This window comes from Neovison vison, chromosome 3 (genome assembly GCF_020171115.1).
Source record: "Neovison vison isolate M4711 chromosome 3, ASM_NN_V1, whole genome shotgun sequence".
Taxonomy (NCBI): domain Eukaryota; kingdom Metazoa; phylum Chordata; class Mammalia; order Carnivora; family Mustelidae; genus Neogale; species Neogale vison.
Window position 1 is genome coordinate 107,163,553 of NC_058093.1, and position 17,898 is coordinate 107,181,450.

General features: G+C 38.8%; 1 pseudogene; it reads right to left on the minus strand.

The window, feature by feature from the left end:
- Positions 1-17,179: 17,179 nt before the first annotated feature.
- Positions 17,180-17,491, minus strand: LOC122901877 (annotated as a pseudogene).
- Positions 17,492-17,898: the final 407 nt, after the last annotated feature.

A 17,898-nucleotide genomic window follows, 5' to 3' on the forward strand; every position in this document is an offset into this window, starting at 1 on the left:
CAGACACACTATTCTTATGTCAATCAGTTTAAAATATGTAGTGCTTATTAAATACAGATTAAATGAATAAATGACTTAATATATCATAATGTGCATGTTCTCGCTGATTGTCCAGGATATCAGATTGGATGTTCCTTGGGTATCCAAGTTATTCAGAAGCCACAAATGGAGATTATGTATTGGGGACAAGATGGATCTGGTGGCAGTCTGGCATCTTGGTGCAGGATAGCCAGGAGTTGCTACCTAAGAACTGTAAGGCAGTGCTTGAAAGTTAGATAAGTCCATGATTTTAATGGACTCCAAAGGCAAATATAAGTCACCAGAGAGGGGAAGAGTTATCAGTAAAATGTAACTTGAACATAGGGGCTTAATAAGCAATCTTTGATCATTCAGAGAAGCTATGAAAACAAGATGGTTTAGTAAGTCAGAAATCATAGCCGTGTTAATAGTCTTTCAAGACTATTTACTTTTCCCTGCTCAGATTTCAGGCTCCACAAGTGCATTTCTCATGCCTGAAATGTTGGTGAGAAAATTGCTGCCACGAAGAGGATGCTCTGCAAAAAGGGCGCACACAAATGATCTTAGTACCATTATAAATAGAATATGTTTAACATATTAAAAACAATTTTACTCACCCAGATCTACTAAGATAATCTCCCCCCACCCCGGATTTAATTCTGAATCTGCTGGTTTCCACTTAAAAGCACAGGGCACATAATGCCAAGTCACAGGGTCATGAAACTCACTGAAATCCCCCAACAGCCTCCCCCCCAGCCTTGTCCCTGGGCCTCCCTCCACCTAGCCACCCCTACTTTAGGACATCTCTATTTTCCACCATCAATTCTTTGTTTCATACAACATGAAAGACAGTGACTGCTCCTTAAGTCAAATTTGAAGAGGCTTCATTTAAGGTGGGTAATGAGCATCGAGAAGAAAGCAAATCTTCAGGGTACCTCACTTCAGGAGGATCTGAAAGGAAAAGTAGAGCCATTTCAGGAAGAAATACTGGATGGGACTCAGAGCCACAGCTGCGGCAATGCACAATTGGCCAATTTAATTTTCTGTTGTGTAAGACTCTGTTAGCAAGCAAAGTGACCTGAGAGGTCTGGATTAAAAATAAGAGAGACATTAATTTTCTGGTATGATTGTCTTGGTTTGCATTTTATTTAATATGATTATTAATTTTTTTAATGTAGTGTCTTGAATTGTTCCCTTCTAAGGGGCTGTTTGCAATTTAATGCTGGTCCAAGACATATTTTCATTGCCTTTAGATGTCTTATCTCATCAGAGATAGGGATCAAGTCATTCTAGGGCCAAAGAGAAGAGCCAGGGCTCCTTCAAAGCCATTGCAAATCTATCAGAGCTACAACCATCTGGAGTAAGGGCCAGCTGTTGCAGACAGCAGTCAGTCACTGAATGCATTATAAAGCTGAGCCTTAAGCAGATGTACTTGCTGGACTTTGTAACGGGGGAAATTGCTATTGGCTATACATTTGGGTCAAATAAGGTTTCTGTAGATTTGGGCTGGCATATTATAGAGAGTTTTGGCTGTATTAGTGATGAGCTATCCAGAGACATTACTAACTTTAATGTCTCTTTACTCTGTCGTTCTTTATAGTGTCTTTCTCCTGAACTGTGTATGGAATCAGATAAATCTTTCTGCTTTCTGCATTTAAAAAAAATTAAGTTCAATTTAGTTAACATATATTTTATTGTTAGTCTCAGAGGTAGAATTCAGTGATTCATCAGTTGCATAAGACAAATACCATATGATTTCAGTCATATGTGGAATTTAAGAAACAAAAAGAGATGAACCTATTGCATTCTAATTATCTAATACTGTAAGATTCAAATGAAATACAGAGTGGGGAATACCATCACACATGAATGACCAGGGCTAGGGAGGGTACTGCTCCATAAAAGTTTTCATGGGCCAGTAAAATTGGGGAAATCTATAAAGTCAGTACAATCTCGATCCAAATCCTGCCAGGATTTTTTTGTAGTTATTAACAATGTGATTTTTAAATTTATGTGAGAAGGAAAAAAAAAGTTATATTGAAGAATGGCAAAGTTGGAAAACTCACACTACCTTTAGGTCTTACTATAAAACTGCAGTGATCAAGACAGTTTGGAATTGGTGAAAGAATGGGCACAAAATCTTGGAAAAGGAATGGAGAGTCCAGAAATAGGTCCACATTAATATAGTCTACTAATTTTTTACTAAGGTACCAAAAAAATCCATGAAATAATCAAGAGTCTTTTCAACAAATGGTGCTGGAAAGATTAGACATCTATTTGAAAAAAAAGGAGGACTTCAGCTTATGTCTCTTATATAAAGTTAACTCTTACATAAAGTTAACTCAAAATGCATCATATATATAAAGTTACATATAGTTGTATATATATATATATATATATATATATATATATATATAAAGTTATATAAAGTTAACTCAAAATGCATCATATAGATACAAAGAAATTGTAAAATTATGAAACTCCTAGAAAAAAAACTGATAAAATATCTGTGACTCCGGTTAGGCAAAGGGTTCTTCTATATAACTCCAAAGCATGATCCATAAAACTTTTAAAAAATAACAAATTAGACTTCTCCAAATTTAAAATCTTTTACTGTGCAAAAAGACAAAACAAAGCAAAACAAAAAAACTGTGTTAAAAGACTAAAAAGACAAAGCTACAGGCTGGGAGAAGATGTTTGCAAATAATAATTGATAGAGGACTTGTATGCAGAATATGCAGGAAACTTTAAAAAACTCAACAACAAAACCAAATCCAATTAGAAAATTGGTAAAAAAATCATCAACAGGGGCGCCTGGGTGGCTCAGTGGGTTAGGGCCTCTGCCTTCGGCTCAGGTCATGATCTCAGGGGTCCTGGGATCGAGCCCCACATCAGGCTCTCTGCTCAGCGGGAAGCCTGCTTCCTCCTCTCTCTCTGCCTACTTGTGATCTCTGTCTCTCCAATAAATAAATTAAAAAAAAATCATCAACATACACTTTACCAAAAATGCATGGTAAGTGAGCACATGAAAAGGTGTTCAATGTTGTTAACAAACGTAAATTAATGCAATGAGATTGTACTAGACACCTACTAGAATGGTTAAAATTAAGTGCAATTTTATCGTACATGATCTGACATCGTACAGAGCAACTGTGAGTCTCCTACATTGGAAACTGGGGCAAACATGGTGGCAACCAATTCGGCAGTTTTATATAAAGTTAATTGTACATTAAGCGCATGATGTAGCAATCACCCTCTGAGTATTTAAGATAAATGAAAACCTAGGTTCGTACACATTTACATGACACTGAAAAAGACAAAATTATAGGAAGAGAGAACAGATGAGTAGCTGCCAGGATGTGGGGCTGAAGAGCAACTGACCAAAGAGGCAGCAGGAGAAGATCATTTGGGGTGAGGAACTCTTCTGTGTCTTGCTTGTAATGGTTGATACATGTCTCCAAGCATTTATCAAAACTCATAGAGCTATCTACCATGAAGAGTCCATTTTTAACTATGCAAATTAAAAAAATGCAACAATTATAAAACATATAATGGATTGGTTTTGAAAATGACGTCTATTTTACTTTGGTTAACTATGAATGCTTACAATTATGATGTTTGGGTCAACGGATGGCTCTGCAGATGAGATCTATAATTAAGGGTTCATACGGCCCATGGAATTGCTGGGAGCAAAGGAGAGGGTCAGCAAATATTGGTGTGGATTGAGCACTAGCATGACTGGACTCTTTTCTGCACTCTTAACATGTATGATTTATTTTCACATTGATGAGTACTACTACTCTCATTCAATGGATAGTGAAATTGAGGCTTGTTCAGAGGAGGGCTGGGAAAGAAACACGTTTCTGAAGACACTGCTTCTACATACAGAATACATAACATTAATCCAGACCTACAGATTGGGGGCAAAAAATTAGAAATAGATAAGAAGGCGTTAAACAAAATTCTGCATAAAGTTTAACAATTTCCTTTGACTTCCAATGATGACTCTAAACAGTATTCGGGAGGTGGTAAAGAAAGGTTGGCTGCTGGTAAAGCAAATACATGGAATTACAGATCTCAAAACCGTCATACCCAAGGAGTGTTTCACTTTTTAATGGGAAGGTGTGTCCTGGTGATAAACCACAGGACTCTGTGCTGTTCTGGCATACCAATCACAACTGGTGGAGGACATTTCATGAATGCTTATGACATTCACATGAAATACAGAGGCAGATAGATATTTAATATATCTATATAATAGATATTTAATATATTAAATATATATTTAATATATTGATATTCAAAAATATCATGACGGGCTAAAAATATGGGAACAAACACTTGAAATTCAGCAGGGATAAATATAAAGATGTATATTTTAGTTAAAAAAATTGTAAACATAGTGGATGGTTAACATTTTGTGACACAAATGATATAGGCACATAGAACGTGTTTTTCAGGGTGCTTGTCTGTATATTTTAAATTTCACAAAATTAAAAAGAAAACAAATAGAGGATAATAACCTTTTGATTTCTTTTCTTTTTTAAATACACCATTTATAATAACTTTCAAAACCACAAACACTTAGAGATAAATTTAAGAACATTTGCAGGATTTTATTTTTTTTTATTCAAAATTCACTTCTTTTTTTTAAATTTTTTTTAAATTTTTTATAAACATATAATATATTTTTATCCCCAGGGGTACAGGTCTGTGAATCGCCAGGTTTACACACTTCACAGCACTCACCAAAGCACATACCTCCTCAATGTCCATAACCACACCCCCTTCAACCAACCCCCCTCCCCCCAGCAACCCTCAGTTTGTTTTGTGAGATTAATAGTCACTTATGGTTTGTCTCCCTCCCAATCCCATCTTGTTTCATTTATTCTTCTCCTACCCACTTAAGCCCCCATGTTGCATCACCACTTCCTCATATCAGGGAGATTATATGATAGTTGTCTTTCTCCGCTTGACTTATTTCGCTAAGCATGATACGCTCTAGTTCCATCCACGTTGTCGAAAATGGCAAGATTTCATTTCTTTTGATGGCTGCATAGTATTCCATTGTATATATATACCACATCTTCTGGATCCATTTATCTGTTGATGGACATCTAGGTTCTTTCCATAGTTTGGCTATTGTGGACATTGCTGCTATAAACATTCAGGTGCACATGCCCCTTTGGATCACTACGTTTGTATCTTTAGGGTAAATACCCAGTAGTGCAATTGCTGGGTCATAGGATAGTTCTATTTTCAAAATTTTGAGGAACCTCCAAGTTGTTTTCCAGAATAGTTGCACCAGCTTGCATTCCCACCAAGAGTGTAGGAGGGTTCCCCTTTCTCCGCATCCTCACCAGCATCTGTCATTTCCTGACTTCTTAATTTTAGCCATTCTGACTGGTGTGAGGTGATATCTCATTGTGGTTTTGATTTGTATCTCCCTGATGCCGAGTGATATGGAGCACTTTTTCATGTGTCTGTTGGCCATCTGGATGTCTTCTTCGCAGAAATGTCTGTTCATGTCCTCTGACCACTTCTTGATTGGATTATTTGTTCTTTGGGTGTTGAGTTTGCTAAAATCTTTATAGATTTTGGACACTAGCCCTTTATCTGATATGTCATTTGAAAATATCTTCTCCCATTCTGTCAGTGGTCTTTTGGTTTTGTTAACTGTTTCCTTTGCTGTGCAAAAGCTTTTGATCTTGATAAAATCCCAATAGTTCATTTTTTCCCTTGCTTCCCTTGCCTTTGGCGATGTTCCTAGGAAGATGTTGCTGCGGTTGAGGTCGAAGAGGTTGCTGCCTGTGTTCTCCTCAAGGATTTTGATGGATTCCTTTCTCACATTGAGGTCCTTCATCCATTTTGAGTCTATTTTCATGTGTGGTATAAGAAAATGGTCCAATTTCATCTTTCTGCATGTGGCTGTCCAATTTTCCCAATACCATTTATTGGAGAGGTTTTTTCCATTGGACATTCTTTCCTGCTTTGTGGAAAATTAGTTGACCATAGAGTTGAGGGTCTATTTCTGGGCTCTCTATTCTGTTCCATTGATCTATGTGTCTGTTTTTGTGCCAGTACCATGCTGTCTTGATGATGACCGCTTTGTAATAGAGCTTGAAGTCCGGAATTGTGATGCCACCAACTTTGGCTTTCTTTTTCAATATTCCTTTGGCTATTCGAGGTCTTTTCTGGTTCCATATAAATTTTAGGATTATTTGTTCCATTTCTTTGAAAAAGATGGATGGTACTTTGATAGGAATTGCATTAAATCTGTAAATTGTTTTAGGTAGCATAGACATTTTCAAAATATTTGTTCTTCTAATCCAGGAGCATGGAACATTTTTCCATTTCTTTGTGTCTTCCTCAATTTCTTTCATGAGTACTTTATCGTTTTCTGAGTATAGATTCTTAGCCTCTTTGGTTAGGTTTATTTCTAGGTATCTTATGGTTTTGGGTGCAATTGTAAATGGGATTGACTCCTTAAATTCTCTTTCTTCTGTCTTGTTGTTGGTGTAGAGAAATGCAACTGATTTCTGTGCATTGATTTTATATCCTGACACTTTACTGAATTCCTGTACAAGTTCTAGCAGTTGTGGAGTGGAGTCTTTTGGGTTTTCCACATATAGTATCATCTCATCTGTGAAGAGTGATAGTTTGACTTCTTCTTTGCCGATTTGGATGCCTTTAATTTCCTTTTGTTGTCTGATTGCTGAGGCTAGGACTTCTAGTACTATGTTGAATAGCAGTGATAATAATGGACATCCCTGCCGTGTTCCTGACCTTAGCGGAAAAGCTTTCAGTTTTTCTCTATTGAGAATGATATTTGCGGTGGGTTTTTCATAGATGGCTTTGAAGATATTGAGGTATGTGCCCTCTATCCCTACACTTTGAAGAGTTTTGATCAGGAAGGGATGCTGTACTTTGTCAGATGCTTTTTCAGCATCTATTGAGAGTATCATATGGTTCTTGCTCTTTCTTTTATTGATGTGTTGTATTACATTGATTGATTTACGGATGTTGAACCAAGCTTGCAGCCTGGGAATAAATCCCACTTGATCATGGTGAATAATCCTTTTAATGTACTGTTGAATCCTATTGGCTAGTATTTTGGTGAGAATTTTCGCATCTGTGTTTATCTAGGATATTGGTCTATAGCTCTCTTTTTTGATTGGATCCTTATCTGGTTTTGGGATCAAAGTGATGCTGGCCTCATAAAATGAGTTTTGAAGTTTTCCTTCCATTTCTATTTTTTGGAACAGTTTCAGGAGAATAAGAATTAGTTCTTCTTTAAATGTTTGGTAGAATTCCCCCGGGAAGCCGTCTGGCCCTGGGCTTTTGTTTGGAGATTTTTAATGACTGTTTCAATCTCCTTACTGGTTATGGGTCTGTTCAGGCTTTCTATTTCTTCCTGGTTCAGTTGTGGTAATTTATATTTTTCTAGGAATGCATCCATTTCTTCCAGATTGTCAAATTTGTTGGCGTAGAGTTGCTCATAGTATGTTCTTATAATTGTTTGTATTTCTTTGGTGTTAGTTGTGATCTCTCCTCTTTCATTCATGATTTTATTTATTTGGGTCCTTTCTCTTTTCTTCTTGATAAGCCTGGCCAGGGGGTTATCAATTTTATTAATTCTTTCAAAGAACCAGCTCCTAGTTTCATTGATTTGTTCTATTGTTTATTTGGTTTCTATTTCATTGATTTCTGTTCTGATCTTTATGATTTCTCTTCTCCTGCTGGGTTTAGGGTTTCTTTCTTGTTCTTTCTCCAGCTCCTTTAGGTGTAGGGTTAGGTAGTGTACCTGAGACCTTTCTTGTTTCTTGAGAAAAGCTTGTACCACTATATATTTTCCTCTCAGGACTGCCTTTGTTGTGTTCCACAGATTTTGAACCATTGTGTTTTCATTATCATTTGTTTCCATGATTTTTTTCAATTCTTCTTTAATTTCCTGGTTGACCCATTCATTCTTTAGAAGAATGCTGTTTAGTCTCCAAGTATTTGGGTTCTTTCCAAACTTCCTCTTGTGGTTGAGTTCTAGCTTCAGAGCACTGTGGTCTGAAAATATGCAGGGAATGATCCCAATCTTTTGATACTGGTTGAGTCCTGATTTAGGACTGAGGATGTGATCTATTCTGGAGAATGTTCCATGTGCACTAGAGAAGAATGTATATTCTGTTGCTTTGGGATGAAATGTTCTGAATATATCTGTGATGTCCATCTGGTCCAGTGTGTCATTTAAGGTTTTTATTTCCTTGTTGATCTTTTGCTTGGATGAACTGTCTATTTCAGTGAGGGGAATGCTAAAGTCCCCTAGTATTATTGTATTATTGTTGATGTGATACTTTGATTTTGTTATTAATTGGTTTATATAGTTGGCTGCTCCCAGCCAACTATAGACATTTAAAATTGTTAGATCTTCTTGTTGGACAGACCCTTTGAGTATGATATAGTGTCCTTCCTCATCTCTTATTATAGTCTTTGGCTTAAAATATAATTGATATGATATAAGGATGGCCACTCCTGCTTTCTTCTGATGTCCATTAGCATGGTAAATTGTTTTCCACCCCCTCAGTTTAAATCTGGAGGTGTCTTCGGGCTTAAAATGTGTTTCTTGTAGGCAACATGTAGATGGGTTTTGTTTTTTTTATTCATTCTGATACCCTGTGTCTTCTGATTAGGGAATTTAGCCCATTAACATTCAGGGTAACTATTGAGAGATATAAATTCAGTGCCATTGTATTGTCTGTAAGGTGACTGTTACTGTTTATTGTCTCTGTTCCTTTCTGATATACCACTTGTAGGCTCTCTCTTTGCTTAGAGGACCCCTTTCAATATTTCCTGTAGAGCTGGTTTGGTGTTTGCAAATTCTTTCAGTTTTTGTTCGTCCTGGAAGCTTTTAATCTCTCCTTCTATTTTCAATGATATCCTAACTGGATATAGTATTCTTGGCTGCATGTTTTTCTCATTTAGTGCTCTGAATATAACATGCCAGTTCTTTCTGGCCTGCCAGGTCTCTGTGGGAAAGTCTGCTGCCAATCTAATATTTTTACCATTGTATGTTACAGACTTCTTTTCCCGGGCTGCTTTTAGGATTTTCTCTTTGTCTCTAAGGCTTGTAAATTTTCTATTAGGTGACGGGGTGTGGGCCTATTCTTATTGATTTTGAGGGGCATTCTCTGAATCTCCTGAATTTTGATGCTCGTTCCCTTTGCCATATTGGGGAAATTCTCCCCAACAATTCTCTCCAGTATACCTTCTGCTCCCCTCTCTCTTTCTTCTTCTGAATCCCAATTATTCTAATGTTCTTTGTCTTATGGTGTCACTTATCTCTCGAATTCTCCCCTCGTGGTCCAGTATTTGTTTGTCCCTCTTTTGCTCAGCTTCTTTATTCTCTGTTATTTGGTCTTCTATATCGCTAATTCTTTCTTCTGCCTCATTTATCCTAGCAGTGAGAGCCTCCATTTTTTATTGCACCTTATTTTAGCTTTTTTGATTTCAACTTGTTTAGATTTTAGTTCTTTTATTTTTTCCAGAAAGGGCTTTTATATCTCCCAAGAGGGTTTCTCTAATATCTTCCATGCCTTTTTCGAGCCTGGCTAGAACCTTGAGAATTGTCATTCTGAACTCTAGATCTGACATATTACCGATGTCTGTATTGATTAGGTCCCTAGCCTTCGGTACTGCCTCTTGTTCTTTTTTTTTGTGGTGAATTTTTCCACTTTGTCATTTTGTCCAGATAAGAATATATGAAGGAGCAAGTAAAATACTAAAAGGGTGGCAAAGACCCCAGGAAAATATGCTTTAACCAAATCAGAAGAGATCCCAAATCCTGAGCTGGGAGAAAGAGGATAAAAAGAAATTCAGAAAGAAAGAAAGGGAAAAAAAAAAAAAAAAGAAAGAAAGAAAAGAATTTAAAAAAAGAAAACGAATAAAGAAAAGTATAAAAAAGAAAAAATATATATATATTAGATAAACTGGTTAAAAGGCATTAAAAAAGAAAAGGGTAAAAGTTAAAAAAAATTTTAGCAGAAGAAGAGAAAAAAAATGAAAAAGAAAAAAAATTAAATTAACTGCAAGACTAAAAAATCATAGGGAGAAAGGCATGAGTTCCATGCTTTGCTTTCTCCTCCTCTGGAATTCTGCTGCTCTCCTTGGTATTGAAACTGTACTCCTTGGTAGGTGAACTTGGTCCTGGCTGGATTTCTTGTTGATCTTCTGGGAGAGGGACCTGTTGTAGTGATTCTCAAATGTCTTTGCCCCAGGCGGAATTGTACCTCCCTTACCAGGGGCCCGAACTGAGTAATCTGCTGGGGTTTGCTTTCAGGAGCTTTAGTTCCCTGAGCGCTTTCCGTAGAGTTCCGGAGGATGGGAATACAAATGGCGACCTCCTGGTCTCTGGTCCAGAGGATTCGAGAGCCGGGGCCCCACCCCTCAGGGCGCCTTCAGAGAACAGTGCCCAGTAACTGTGTCTGCCTGACCTCCAGCGCGCTCCAAGCTCACCAAGCCTGTGGCTGGTTCAAGGTACCCCCGAGCTGTGAGCTTACTGTCATCTCTGTCTCTGTAGCCGGCTTTCCCGTTCTAATACCTATAAGCTCTGCGACACTCAGACACCCCCGATCCTTCTGTGACCCTGCGAGACCTGAGGCCACCCTGACCCCGCGTGGGCTTCACCCTGTTTTAGCCTCTGGAGCGATGTCCCTCAGCAGAACAGACTTTTAAAGGTCCTGATTTTGTGCTCCGTTGCTCCTCCGCTTGCCGGGAGCCAGCCCCTCCCCCCGGGGTCTATCTTCCCATCACTTTGGATTCACTTCTCCGCCAGTCCTACCTTTCAGAAAGTGGTTGTTTTTCTGTTTCTAGAATTGCTGTTCTTCTTCTCTTCGATCTGCCGATGGATTTGCAGGTGTTTGCAATCTTTAGATAAGCTATCTAGTGGATCTCCTGCTATCTGAAGTAGTCTCAGCCTGCTACTTCTCCGCCATCTTGACTCCTCCCCACAACCTTTTGATTTCTTAACCAGTTTGGGGAACACAAATTGGAGTATTTTTGTTGGTCAAATTGTATGTAATTAATAACATGGCTATCAGTTATGCTTCATCTCAAGCTGTGCTAATGGAACAGAATTGATATCAATGGAGATGTAAGGTCAGTGTCTCTGCTCTGATCTGGTTTTGAAGCTGGCTTTTGGTTTTACTGCCTGTGTGTGTGTGTGTGTACATGTGTACATATACGTGTTCACAGCTGGTGAGACCTAGCAGGTAAATTGTAACATCCCTAATGGAATTGAGGTGTTAGCAGCAAGACAGTGAATCTCAGTTTTCTTATCTGCTAAATTAAATATTTTTTTTATTAACTCAGGGTGTACTGAGTCTGCCTGACACTGTTCCCAGAGCTACAGTTACAGTGGTGAATTTAAAACAACAACAACAGCCCAACGAAGGAATAAGATCTGCCATTTCACACCATTGTCAGTATTCAAGACACTTGGTTATTCTATTGTGTTCAGTCATTGCTGAAGGTGATGGTTACCGGCAGAGTGCACAAGTTAGGATAAGTGTACATTTTATATCCTGATGACTTTTAGAAACTTCTTACAAAGGTGTTGACTTGCCAAGACAGAATTAAACAATTTGGCTGGTCTAGGCTATTACTTCAAAAATCACTCTGGGCATTTTAGTGAAAACTCCATTAAAATGTCTCCATCTGATCACTGATTCATTCTTACCGCATTGCATGCCTGGCAAATTTGATATTTTAAAATCATTTGAAACTGATGGGGGTGGGGGGGAAGCATAGAAAAAAACCAAAAGGGCCTGTTTTTAATTGTCAGACCTCTCTGGATAGCAGTCTTGAATGGGGGCGGGGAGGGACAGTCTCACCAGCCAACAGCCTTGGAGCTCTGAAGCTCGGAGCCCCCTGGAAGGCTAGGAACCCAAGCAGCTGAAAGCAGAGACAGACTCAGCCAGCACCAAAGCCTCCAAGGGAATAATTTGAATCTCTTCGGCCAGACTCAGAAGTCATAAATTCTAAGGGCCCCGGTGGGCCTACCTCAAACCCTGGCTGGGATAGAGTAATTCACAAAGGTAAGAAAGATGACTTTAGTCCCTCTAGAAAGAAAAAGAGGGGCTTATATTCATTACCTCCAATTACAAAGGGAGAGAAAGAACTACCTTTTAAGGAGGAGAAGGCAAATTGAAATTCTATTTGTGTACCTTTCACTCGGAGGGAAAGAACATAACGGCCCTTTGGCTTCCAGGCCACGTCGCACTGCTCCTCTGGCCTGGTCTGCCAGCTAGGGGTCAACCAAAGGCCGTTTCTGGATGTTTGACTTTCATTAAGGTTTATTTTCTGTATGTCTAGGAATATGTTAGTATATTTATCCTGGAGTCAGAAAATCGCATCATGAATTCTCTCTGAAGTACAATAAGAATGAGGTGATTGAGACAGATATTCTATGATAAATGATTGCCTTTGCGCTGCTTGTTGGACACTGAGGCAAGTGCTTTGTTTTGTTTTTCACAACTCTAGGCCCATAGCTTAAGCATGTTGGAACCCTGTGTGGGAGAAGTCTCAGGGCCATCAGCGGTGGCTATGAATGCTTAGACGTGTTTTTCCATTAACCAGTGATTTACTGAGAATCCACCATTTCGCAAGCAATGCAAAACCCTACTTGTTGAGATTATATCAAGGCTTACTTCATACTGTTAACTTGTTAATGGCAGAGAAAGAGAAATCCAACATGCAATTGGAAATGGTAAATTAAAAAAAAAAAAAAAAGGAAATTGTAAATTTTATGGTCCGTTTCACCTCAAACTGAGCAATGGCAGTGGAAAGCCATGAAAAGTCCTTCTCAGAGATTAAGTTCAGAACTGAATCTTTGAGAACACATCTTCTTACCCAGGTGAATGTGGATGGAGGTGAGGGGGAAGAGGAAATACTAAATGGGAGAAACAGTACGAGGACGGCCGCATGCTTCCGAGAACTTGACCTGAAAGATTTGGGAAATAGGTCTGTATTCAGACAGCCACAAAAGCATGACACTGGAATAGTACTAGGAGTCACAGAGTGAGTGGTTCTGCTAAAGAGCTTTATCCTGAAGGCAAAAGAGATTCCAGAGAACCTTGGTGTTTCCTCTTCCCTAGGGTGTGGTTGTAGCAAGATAATTTAGGGTATTTTGGTTGGATTACAGAGAGTCCTCTAGCCCAGAAATGCGTGCTCAACAATTGAAAATACTCAGCAGGTGTTTCTTGTGGGAGGGGGACAAAAAGGTGACATCTGGCATGAGGGAAGAACTCTTTGGGGACTCTGCAAGACAACACACCTATGACTGACTAGGGAAATGGGGTCTTCCCTTAACTGTCCCTTTTATATCAGGCTTCAAGAGCTGAATATGTTAAAAGTTAGGAAGTTCTTTGGAATTGGTCATAAATAAAACATAGGATGATTTATGACATAAGTGGTTGAATCACACCCATTTCTGTGATATTAGTAATTCTGAAGAGAAGATTAAGCTCTTAAATTGGAGGCCTTACAAGCATGGAGCAAGCAAGCCTGGGAGTGAATGTTTCATGTCTGGCACACGTCAGCATCTCATCAGGCTGGTGAAGAAGACTGTGGGATGTGGGCTTGAAGAAGCTGAAAACAATTCTCTGGAAGTTTTATGGAATCCTTTTCTTTCTTTTTACAGGTTTTTATTTATTTATTTATTTATTTTTTTGAGAGAGAGAGATTGAGAGAGAGGAGGCATGAGAGGGGGGAGGGTCAGAAGCAGAAGAGGCTCCCCATTCAGATGGAAGCCCTATCCAGGACCCATCTTGACACTCTGGGATCACAACCTGAGCCCAAGGCAAATGCTTAACCAACTGAGACACCAAGTTGACCTTGGAATGCTTTCCACTTTTGTAAGTAAAATCCACAGCACCTGGAATCCTCAAAGTTGTGACAGGAGAGTAGTGCAGTTTGTGGACCATGCCTGTCCCTTTTGCAGGAACAAATATTCCATCCCCCTCACCTGTGGCTCTCCAGTGTCCCTAACTTCCTCCCCACACCATTTTCCCTGCAGTTCGCTGTTGCGTGTGCTCTTCTGGGTTCCGCAAGAGAGGTTATTCCTCTTTGCACTTGAACCTACTCCCGTGGAATTGCTCCAGCCCACCAGGCGACGTGCCCTGGTCTTTGGTTTGATGGTGACAAGGGAGGTGGGCCTCGGTGCACATGATGCAATGGGCATGCAGTTTGAAGCTTCTTTAGGCTCACATTCAGCTTCAGCTTTTCTCCCAAAGGCTTTTTTTCCCAAAGAATTTTGTGGGACTCCCATATTTGACTTTTTCTTCATGGGAAAATGAAGAATATTAGTCAAATTTTGATCTAAGATTTTGCATGCCCCCTAATATAAAGACCACCTCTGACTTGAAAGAAGAGGGGCAGTTGCAATGTGCCCCCATACTTAACTGGAATCTCCTAAACCTTGCTTCCACAGAGGATCTAAAACCAGTGCAAGCTCAGTGGTGTGCTGATTCATGACTCAGATCACTGAGTGACCATGCCCTGTGTCAACGCTATAATTTCCACTTCCAGCTGAAGGGACCTGAGCTCAAATCTAATTTAAAATTTTATTTTGTTGCAATCCTCCAGATATCTGCCCTACCCTTTCTTGGAAGCAGGCTGTTTCTGAGCAAAGCAGAGCTCTTGATACAGGATGCTACAAGCTTCTAAATGGACTCTTTGCTCTAAAATGTGTCTCTCACAGACCTTACCAAAATTTCTGCTTTAGAGAGCTTAATATTAATAATTTTATATATTTATTAAAAAGGAAATTATCATCATTACTAAATAAAAAATAGACAACATAATAAGACATGGATAAAAGATATTTTTCCCAATACATAACAATTAAAATAAATCACATCCATTGATGTAGAAGTCCAAGTCATTTCACAAACACTGAGCTGAACCATAGCTAGTAGTATTTAATTCTATACATTATGCTAGGAATCAGGGGAATAACAGATAGATAGATAGATAGATAGATGTAATAGATATCATTCTTATTGTCAAGGAATTCAGAATATAGAAGAAGTAGAGACAGAGAGATAGATCATTGTAGCTTGATGTCAGCATTTCTGTGGTGAAGATAAGCACCAAGTATCTTATAAGGACAAAAGGAAAGCATTCAATACAGTAAGCTTCTGTTGGGGAAGAACTTCTGTTGGGGATGTTCAGGAAGAAACATGTAGAGGCAGTGGCTAGATGACAAAGAAAGGGTCTCCCAAGAAGAACAACATGAATAGTCCAGATTCCAGAAAAGGCATGGGATGAGCAAGAAGTCAGATAGCATTTACATTGCTATGGTGAACAGTGAAGAGTGGGATCAAAGAGTGATGTGAAGGAGGTGAGGCTGGATGCCAGGCAGTCAGCTTGTGCTGGGGTGAAAGTAATAGGGTGAAAGGAATGGGGTGAAAGGGATGATTTTTACACTCAAAGCAGAAATTTTTAAGAGAATGTTGGAAATCGGTCACTCTAGCAAGTCAAAGTCAATACCACTAACAGAACAAGGAACACCAAGAAGGAGGGAAATGGAAAGAAAGCTCTCTAAATGGCAACATGTGGAGGCCTTTGGAGAGCAAGACTGCCAAAGAATCATAAATATTGGGCTGACCTTTCCTCCTGGTACAGGCAAGCTTGTTGCAAAGGTGGAGGGTACAGCGGGGTGCATGCTGAGGTAGTGGGGATTGGTCGGCTGCTGGTTGTTTTGTGATTGTCGTCAGTGGACCTTGAGAGTTGACCTTCTGGAGATTGAGTCTATTCTTCATACAAACTGATCCTTTTTAAAGACTCCTGTAATATTTATTAGTCTCCAGGCAAGAATTTCTTCCAGGGCTGGGATCATGCCTTTGTACTCTTGCGTGTGGTCATAGGTAAGGCCCTCGCTTGTCAGACTTAATTTTCTAATCTCTAAAAGGGGACCAATATTTTTAGGATCAGTTGATATGAGGGGTATAAAAATGCTTCTCTCTGTGACTCATGCTCACTGAAGGAAGTCTGTATTTGTTAGTTTTCTATTTCATTTGCTCTGTTTGAGCATGATGATGACGTCACAAAGGTTGGTCAGCATGTTTTTGTGGATTGAAAATATGATTAAGGGAACTAAATGAACTTCTGACTTACCTTGAACACAGTGTCAAACAATTTTTTGTGTGCACCTTCACTGTATTTGAAAATTACTATAGACAGTTCTGTGCTTCAGTGTGACAAAGTGACAAAGGGACCCCAGGATAAGACATCATCAGTTGTCCATTAACTCAGATACTGGCCATAATAACTCCTTCTAATATACAAAATCAGTCTATTGGCACAGGAATAAAAGGCCCAGAAATGCGAATCAAACCTCATTTACTTGAACCTATTGCAGGAGAATCCAGAAGGTGCAGCTGAACCCCTAAGCCTGCATCCCTGTTAGCCTTGGAAGACACATCTTCAGACCAATTTGGAGGATAGTTTGTGAAAAGCTTATGTTCAAGAAGTTCATTTACCTTTTTGTAACTATTTGTCTTGAGAAGGGTTAAATGTATATTTTTTATTTCACATTGTACATAAACCACACTAAAATGCCTTTAATTAAGCAAAAGGCAACATTTTAGATAAAGGGAATGTTAATTAAATTGGCACTGTTAAAACCAAAATATAAAGTGGACACTGCCAGCTTATCTTCAGCTCTTGCTTATAACAGGCTAACAAGCACAACTTGGAAATACAGCTGAGTCTTGTTCTGAGACAGTGAAGGGATTTCCTCAGTATTTAAATATATTAATATAGCCAGCTGTATAAATCTAAATATAAAACCAATCTCCTATAAGTTTAGAGATGGCATTTACCATCTCTGTGAAAAGCTGAACATGATTAATCAATTCCAATCATATTTTTAGAAGGCAAAAACAGTAACAGCACTTGCTGAACCAAATTTACTATCAATGTTCAAAAAGCTGATCACAGTCATTTAACCACAAGCCAATCTTATTTAAATCAGGACTGTCCAAACGAAATATTCTATCAGGCATTCAAGAACTGAATTCTGGTGTATGTGATCAATTTAAATATGGTACACATAAAAAAAAAAAGTCATGAGACATTTTTGTTTTGTAATAAATAAGGCAATGGCCAACCATTACTCCTTCGTAGCTTTTTTGAGATAAGGTATCAGATCTGCTCTTTCCCCTGTCTTCTTAGTGCCAGTGGAGATCATTTTTGCTCCAGGGATATACTTCTTGGGATTCTCCAAATACTCCATTAGTAGGCCTTTCCCCATATGATGGCTTTATTCTTGTTGGCATCCATGTAAGGAAATCCAGGGGCCTGACCTTTCTCCTAGGTAAACATGAAGATTTGGCCCAGTCTTATGCTTGCCTCCCTTTTCCACAGCTTGGCACTGGGCACACTTTTGAACAAAAATCTTCTTGCCGTTCTCAACATCACCCATTTTTACATTGTTCTTCTGTTGCATAAGAAATGAAGGCGCCCACTTGCAAGCCAATGGGACATTCCTGTGCTCTTCAGTAGCTATTTTGTATCCATGTGGTTACACAATCAGAGGACGGAAAGGATTTGCAAATGGAGTAAAGCACAAAGTAAAACCTATTCCTCAGAAACATTTTATGTTAGTCAGGAAAGTGATGTTGCTTTTTCATTTATTAAAATTGTATATGCGCCAGTAATTGTGCCAGGTGCTTTATATACATTATTTCAGATAAGATCCCCAATAAGTTTATGATATATACAGTTATCATCTTTCTTTTTTTAGAGATTAAAACAAATGGGCCTAAGAGAAATTAAATAAATTGCCTAAGGTTACACTGCCAGTTAAGAAGCTAGCTAGACACCTAATTC